The sequence below is a fragment of the Falco biarmicus genome, chromosome 6 (genome assembly GCF_023638135.1).
Source record: "Falco biarmicus isolate bFalBia1 chromosome 6, bFalBia1.pri, whole genome shotgun sequence".
NCBI lineage: Eukaryota > Metazoa > Chordata > Aves > Falconiformes > Falconidae > Falco > Falco biarmicus.
Genome location: NC_079293.1, coordinates 42360371 through 42367346, shown reverse-complemented (window position 1 = coordinate 42367346; position 6976 = coordinate 42360371). Strand labels below are relative to the sequence as shown.

The following is a 6976-nucleotide window of genomic DNA, read 5'->3' as shown; positions in this document are numbered from 1 at the left end:
CTTCCAATCCAAACAAAACTCATTGAACCAAAGTTTGTCAAATGATGGTGTCAGAGCAGATAAAACTAAGCTCCTTGTATGAAAAAAAAGCATCACTAAAAATAAAACCAGATCATTTCTTATCCTTGTTTGTCACCCATTCTTCAGCTATCAGGCACTGTGTTAGAGAAATTACTGGGAGCATCTGGAAACACCATCTGCTTGCATTTACTAGCTGGTTCTTTTGTCCAGGTTCATTATCACTGATCCTTTATAAATAAGTAGCGTTCCAAAAATACTTCTGTGTAGCAAACCTCACCATTTCCTCATGGCTTGGCTTTGCAGCACTTGATTGTGCATGTTCCCTCCTTGCCCCTGCTGGGACAAGCTCAGTGACAGTCATTCGAGGGCAGGGCCTTTAGTTAACAGACAAAACTTTTTTTTTTTTTTCAGACAGACAGGAATGTGATCCTTCATCAGGGCGTTCTTCAATACCAAGAGGGCAACCCAGTCTTATGTGTCAAGCTCCAATGGATCAGATAAAACCCTAGCCAAATGCATGTCAGCACCAGCTCAAGACATTTTAACATGCCTTTATACTCAGTGGGCTATGACCTCATTAGGGTTATTCAACAGCAATCACAGCTACAGCTTCGTGGTGGGTCACAATGGTATTATGCAGACATACCCCCCAGTAAGTGGAAATCAGCTCAGTTTCACTAGCAGAGTAGCTGTCTGCAAAACCCACCTGGAAAACAGCCAGTTGCATCTCTGCTCTGCTGTGCCTTCTTGACTTCTTTAAATCCAAATATGAGCATAGGCTATAATTATCTCAGAGGCTTGCCTAGTGACAGACAGTGCAATCACCCAGCAGCAGCAGCAGAACATGGGATGGATCCCACAGCAGACATCAAGAGAAGATTGTCAATGATTTCAGTTGGCCCATTAGAAACACCCCTGAAGTCCATGGGATTCTTTCCATAGAAGCTTCTTGCTGTTTGGTGGAGCCCAAGTAGAGAGGGGATGGTTGTATAGACAATTAACTTTTCCTGTATATGTCAAAGGGCAGAGGAGAGGAGGTGCTGTGCTTCTATACTTCTTGAATTCTTTCTACCTACCAGGTCTTGAGCTCAAGCCTAGGTTTTTTCCCAGCACTTCAAGTGCCTAAAGCAATGCCCAGAAAGACAAAGCTAAAGGATATGAGGGACAGAGAGATCAACTTTACATTTCTGTAATTCCCCCTGGATAGAGCACTTGTTTATTTAGGAGAAGAGTTGCCTTTGCTTAGTTTCCCATATGACAATTCTCTGCTCAGTCTTATCTTGGAGTGACTCACAGGATGGGTCAAAAGGTGAAGAGAAACTTTATGGTAACCTCCTCATAACCCTCTCATAAAGTCTGTTTTCTTTGGACTCTTTGTTTGTATTTGTAATCAGTGGGCAATTTCCCCTCATGTCTGTTTTCCACCCTTCTTTTTTTTTAATTGAAAACTTGGTGAAGTTAATGTTCCTTTTGTACCGAAAGCCCTCCCCCTTCCTGCCTCGCATGTCGTGTGCATTCATTCAATTCCCCTCAGGCCATATCTTCAGCTACTGAAAAATGGCAAAACTCCATTGCCTCCATAGGGATGTCCATCAGTGCTCCAGGAGGGCTGCTGACCTGCCCCAAGGAAGAGCAGTGTCCTAGCATGGCTGGTGGTGGCTGGCTGGAGTCCCCAGGGGCTCTTACCCTACCTGTGGATGGATGTTTCCTGACTGCCTCCAAACATAAAATTACTCCTGCTTGAGGTAATATATTCTGATACCCTGAAATACTTCTCAGTCTGGCATTGGGCTGGAGAGGTTTGTAGTTAACAGCAGGGCCTCTCAAGCAGTGTTCTTGGGAAAGATGCCAAAAGCATCCCAGCAATGCATTTCCTCTTCAATCACAAGTCAGGTCTCCCCCTGGCCATCCAGCCACTAAATACAGGTCTCAGAAGCAAAGTGCTCACCCACTCCACTTTGCACATCCTTTCGCTACGTGGGTTTGACCACCAGCCTGTCCGAGTTAACAGTCATGACTCTGAATCATTGCTGCTGCCAGGAGAAGACTGACTACCTGGCAAGTGGGTCACCCCCAGCTCCCAGGCTCCTGAGTACCTAGCAAAGCCAATGCTCTTCAGGACATCCTTCAGTGTGCATCTGATTTTCAATGTAGGTTTAAAGACCATTAAAGCTAATAGAACTGAGCATGTGGATATCATTAAACATGCTTCAGTTCCTTGCTGGTAGATTTAAGCAGATATACAAGTATTTTGTTGAACAGAGACTTGTGAACACCAACCTAGCAGGACGTTTTTATTTATTGTTCAAATACTAAGAGTTGATCTTAGTCCTACAGAAGCATACCTATCTGCTGCAATGGACACATACCAAATTGAGACAGAAGAGCAAAGTGTTTTTCCTAGCTTTTTTCATTTATCAGTGACCAAGCATGTGCAGATGCCTGGGGGATGAGTCTGGAAAGTGCAGAGAAAACAAATGCACAGAGCAAAATGGAAACAGTCCTTGCTTTTACAGTTACACAGAGCAGTATCACCTCAGTGTTAGCAGCAGCAAACTTTTCCACTCCCCATCTGCTAGCATTCATTTTAATTCCTGCAGTAGTGTACTATGGAAAATATGGAGTCAGGGAGTCCTCAGTTTTTTAACTCATTTGTTTCTCTTCACCCATAGAGGAAATGTTTCTGTTTCTACAGTATGTCCATTTTCAATGGCTTGGTTTTCATCACCAAAGGAAAAGAAGTGGGAAAAAAAGCAGCAGATGTTTTTCTACAGACCTAATGTCTGAGTCACAGTCAGGAAGAGGGTAATGAACCTTGTTCCAAATGGCACCAGTGTTGTGTCTTTCCTGACAGGTTTTTTCTTGCAGCCAGATATAGGAAAAGTAGGTTGTCAGTTAAAAATGAACAGATTTTATGCTCTCCATACTTAACCGCTCACTTCAAGCTACAGACAAACCTCCCAGCAAGCTGCCCCTCTCTGAAGCTGCTATAAAATTCCAAAGTAATTCATAGCAACTCAACCATTGCTTGTAAATTGGTCGGGCCTTTGACATTTTAGGCCTTGATTCAAGAAATATGGTTAATCGGGACTTAGCAGGACAAAGCAAAAATCTTTATATCAAGCACATGCTTTTAGAATGTTTCAGGAGTGAAACCAAAGTTTCTGTCTAGTCAGGAAATATTTATGAATAGAAACTGATTTGGAGGACTCTTTCTCAAATGTTGACTTCTTAAGAAGACCCTCCTTTTGTAATCCCTTTTCAGAAGAACGTCAGCACATTTCTCAGGCACTGGCTGCCATCAGAACAAATGTTTTTCTCAGAAGTATGAAAAAGTACAGCATCTGTTCAAAGTCTGCTGAACAAATGAAGTTAAAGACCATGAGAGGTCATCAAATGGAAAACAAGAGTTTCTTCCCTGCAATCATTAACTTTGCCTTCATTGTTGCTGCTCTCTCCATCAGGAATAATGTGAGATGAGCACCTAATCTGTTACAGAGATCTGGTATCTGAATGCCAAACTTTTTGCTGCTCCTTTGAAAGGTGATTTGAACAAATGGTTAGAGTGGTCTTGCAAAAAATTATGCAAAAATATTCAAGCAGATAAACTAGGGAAGCTCTTGGCATCAACAAATCAAATCAACAAGTCCTGGTAGTTTGGGCCATATGATCTAAAGAGGCTGGCTTGACTATGCAGTGCCCTGTTGTAAAAAGCTAATAGCAAAAATAATGCTATAGATCAGGAATCTCCACCAGGCCTTCCGGCTTTCCAACAGGTAGCAGGTCCCACAGAAGTTATTATCTTTTGTTTTAAAATAATAAACTGTTCTCTCTTGGATAAAGGCAGAGAAGCAGATTAAAAACTAGGTAAGATAGATTTAAAGATCACTGCTTTTTTCAATCAAGAAGGGTTCTGGAACTGTGTATATTGTAAAAGACTAAAAAAAAACAGATCAAAATAAAACCAGCTAGTGCCTTTATTCCTAAGTGGCCTGGTTATTTTGAACTGCATATGCCTACACTGCACTCCGTAAGGAACAAGCTAGGCGTAAGTGGCCAGCGGGTGCAAAAGCACCTATCTCAGACTTGCCACCTCCTGACACACCGCATTTCCATGGTGTGCTGCACATTAAGGAAAACAGAAACAGAAATAAGCAGCAATAAAACATTTTTCAATTAACAAGTGATTACATCTCTGTAATTTTGCTGATTATGTAAGCAAAAACTAAGTATATTTGAACCAGCTGCCTAGTATGCTGGAGGGATGATGCCCATCGATGAGACCGTGCAGAGCCATGCTCCCATCCTGCTGGCATGTCGGCAGCTGCAGGAGCACAGTCCTGCCCTTTCCATCCCTGCAACACCCCATATGAGACTGATACACCTGAAATAACGAGCATCCACTAATTGGTTTACAGCATAGTAGCAGGGAAGAGTGCCATGTCAGCAAATTCAAGGTCTGACTCACCAAGCCTTGCTAGGTGACCAGTGCCACTGGCTATGTCACCCAGGAGCTGCAAAGGGTTCACTGTGCATCCTGCATTTGTGTGCTTGCCGGTCCAGGTCTTTCTGATAGAGAAATAGAAACAAGAGAGGAAACAAACTGGGGTGTCTGTGTTACTCGGAGGAGCAACACATGTGTTCAGGCTGACATGGGATTAATCTCAGAAGATGGCAGGAAGAAGGTCACTGTAAGGGACAGCTTGGGGCTCAGGGGCTAGATGCCGTTTTTAACACCGCTGCTGTTCTGGCGAGAGCAGACTCCCTTTTAACCATATAATACCTCACCCATGCCCACATTCCCACCCTGTTGTCCTTGCTGTCTATTGAAAGGGCAAGTGTTGACGGTGGGATGGCATGCCTGCACACCAGAGCCCCTTTGAGCAATACGCCTGCCGAGGAGGAGCCAGCCCAGGCTTGAGCACAGGCAGGGGTGGCCTGCCTGGTCTTCAGTCCCATCACTGCTGTCTCCCTGCCTGCTGCAGACCATGGCCATGCTGTGCTCAGGGCTGGGCTGCAGCCTGAAGCTGGAAACAAGTTTTGGGGACAGCCAGCTGCAGCCTGTGCGCCCGCTGTCATCCTCTGGTGTGACTTTTAGCTTAGCCTCTTCTCTCATGCAGTTATTGCTCGCAGCACCTGCAGAGCCAGAGCAGGGTGCCAGCACCTATCTCCAGCTGAGGCTCTGGCTAATGGCATTTACAACTAGTTAAGAATAATAGTTAAGAATAACAGAAATTAAACTTTATCTGCTACACATGACTTGCACCTAAAACACGTGCATCACACCACATATGCGGTCATAAACCAAATCATCTGAATGCTTACACACTTCCCAAACTGCTGTGTAAAATCCAAAATGCTGTATAAACATACCTCATACATCACTCGTGGGTGACAAGCAAATTCTCATAACAACGGGCCTGTTGTTTCCTAAGTAACAAATGTATGCCAGAGGGAAGTAGCTAAAAAACAGAGATGTTAGAAAAACCTAAGTGCAAACCAGGGGGCAAAGCATGAAGAAAAAATAAAAGAGGCCAAATTAACAACTTCAGGCATCTACTAACAGGACTATTATTGCAACAGAAGTGAAATTCAACCCAACAAATAGCACTGATAGGCAGTGTTTAGCTAGTGCAGGAATATATCTTGACAGCTGCAGAACGGTTCCTTGAACAGCTAATCATGACGGCACATTTCCAGGAGCCAGGCTTTGGTCCCCCAGCTTTGCACCTGCCTGCACACATCCCAGTGCTGAGCTTTCACTTTGAATTGTAGGTCGGGATGAAACCCCCGACTGATGCTGAATATAGTCCAAGAGCTCAAAGAACAGTGCTGAAAGGGCTGTAACCTCAGCAAGCTACTAAACAAGGGTGATTTCTGTCTTGCTGCAGCAAAAGGTTTTTCATTATTTTGATAATGGTTTCAGTAAGAATACCAGAACAATCTTTCTTGTAAAAATTACCCAAAACCAATCTATAATCTCTCTGATGTGGCTGCCTTATAAAAAACTGTTTTCAGCATCTTTAAATAACTTTTTCCCCTTATTTTTTTGCAAAAATAGATGAAGTTTTTGATCCTCTTTAGAAATGTCATTTTCTATCAAGTGGGAAGAGTGTTCCCAGTTCTGCAAGCACTTGTTACCCGGTGTGCCTTATTACCAAGTCCAGTCCCATAAAATTCCACAAAACTGTTCATAAACCTAAATATTTACAGGACCAAAGTCACAGCTTTTCTGGAAGGGTTCCTAAATGTTTCTGTGTGGATCACAGCTGGTCTAAGGTAACATGGTCCCTCTAGACACATAGGTGTGATTGGTTCTCAAATCTAGCATAACTGTTCAATGAACAGAAATTTCCTGTTTTAGAAGTACTCCAAAGTGAAAAAAAAAGAATTGAAAAAGTATATATCTGTCAGCAAAACAGAGCATGCAGCACTACCTTGGGCCTTCTCATGCATGTGGATTAGGAACACGCTTTTCTGAAACCATATTATGCACAGTCCTGTTTTCCTTTTTGTAATTATTCACCTTGCTATTTGTGCACGCTTGGGAAAAATGTGGGACCCCCAAGGTGGGCAAAATAACAGTGCTAAGCTCTCAGGAATCCCAAGAAACCACTGTGGACTGTAGGGTGAACACCCAGGTCCTCTTCCAAAGGCCTCTTGAGGCTGCATTTGTACTCACTCTTCTTGTTCACTGCCTCCAGGCCAGGGTGACCACTTGACGTGTGGCTGTGACCAAGGAGCAGAAAGGCACCCTTGACTCAAATTAAAGCCATGACTGTGAGGAGCCGCTCGTCTGCAGGCTCAGCCCCTTCCTGCCGTTGCCCAGCTCCATGCCCAGGGTACTGCGGGGCTGGGCAGCCCTTCTCCCTGCAAAGGACAGAACGAGGCTTCAGCCACCCTTGGACCATGAGCTGGAGCTCTGCAACCTGTGCACAGACCCAACTGCTTCGCG

At 44.0% G+C, this 6976-nt stretch overlaps 1 long non-coding RNA gene across 1 annotated transcript; it reads right to left on the bottom strand.

Annotated features, from left to right (window-relative positions):
* Positions 1-160: 160 nt before the first annotated feature.
* LOC130151795 (uncharacterized) lies at positions 161-6872 on the bottom strand. Its single transcript, XR_008822716.1, has 3 exons — positions 6704-6872; positions 5395-5483; positions 161-4590 (listed from the first exon to the last, which is right to left on the bottom strand). It is a non-coding gene; the product is annotated as an uncharacterized LOC130151795 (long non-coding RNA).
* Between the last annotated feature and the right edge of the window lie 104 nt (positions 6873-6976).